The following is a 1,221-nucleotide window of genomic DNA, read 5'->3' as shown; positions in this document are numbered from 1 at the left end:
GAAATGGGAAGGATCCGGTGGGGATCTGAAAAGATGAGGTAATGGTGGGCATAGTTCAATGATGATTAATTTTATAAAACACAATGAAGGCAAAAGATTGTATGAAACAATGTATACAAATTTTGTATGCAAACCAATATAAAATAGGGTTGTTTTCTTTTTTAAAAAAATGCAAGCTTATAAAATTCATCTTTAAGAAATAAGAACAAAGTTGGGGCACAAATACGATGAAGAGTATGGAATCCATGGACTGCCAGGAGAATCTATGTTTTGGAGGAAATGCAAGGAGCAAACGTGCGAAACTTCATGTCACATACTTTGGGCATGTTGCCAAGAGAGACTGACCTGCGGAAAAAGCCATCGACCCTCAAGGAGATCATGGGATTGAATCAACACAGGAACTGGATAATGCGTTTGAACATAACTGGGATTGTGAGAATGACATAGAATTGGGCATGGTTTCAGCCTGTTTTCATTGGGTTGCTGCGGATTGTAGTTAACACAATGGCACATAACAACAGTGGTATAATACAAACCCCAAATGTAGATAAGTAATGCAAACAGGGAATCAAAACATAGACTCAAATCCTATGGTCAATTTATTTTTTTTATTAATGTAATTTTTGTGTTAATATATAACAAGATGTTTCCCAATTCAACAATTGTTACATGTGTCATTTACACTGAAAGGATTGGCAAAAAACAAGGCCCTAGGAACTTAAAGCATACCAATTGACATATTTCACCAAACAGACACTGCCCTGGATGCTCTCACTAAGTTATGCCAAGAAATCTGGAGGACAGCCACCTGGCCATCTGACTGGAAGCTGTCAATGTTTGTTGCCATTCTAAAGAAAGGTGGCCTGACAGAGTGTGGAAATTATTGAGCAATATCATTAATATGACATGCAAGCAAGACTGCTGAAAATGATCCAGAAAACTGCCAGATGTGCAGGCTGGGTTTAGAAGAGGCCATGGTACTAAGGTTATTATGGTTAATGTGAGATGAATCTTGGCTAAAAGCAGAGAGTACCAGAGGTATATCTACCTGTGTTTCATTGACTATGCAAAGGTATTTGTGGGTCACAGCAAATTGTGGCTGACTCTGAGAAGAATGGGAATTCCAGAACATTTGATTGTGCTTATGTGAAACCTATGCGTGGATCAGGAGGCAGTGGTCAGAATAGAGCAAGGAGACACTGCATGGTTCAAAATCGGGAC

This window comes from Elephantulus edwardii, unplaced genomic scaffold, assembly GCF_000299155.1.
Source record: "Elephantulus edwardii isolate Elephantulus edwardi_28Jun2011 unplaced genomic scaffold, EleEdw1.0 scaffold00003, whole genome shotgun sequence".
NCBI lineage: Eukaryota > Metazoa > Chordata > Mammalia > Macroscelidea > Macroscelididae > Elephantulus > Elephantulus edwardii.
This window is presented reverse-complemented; position numbering follows the sequence as displayed.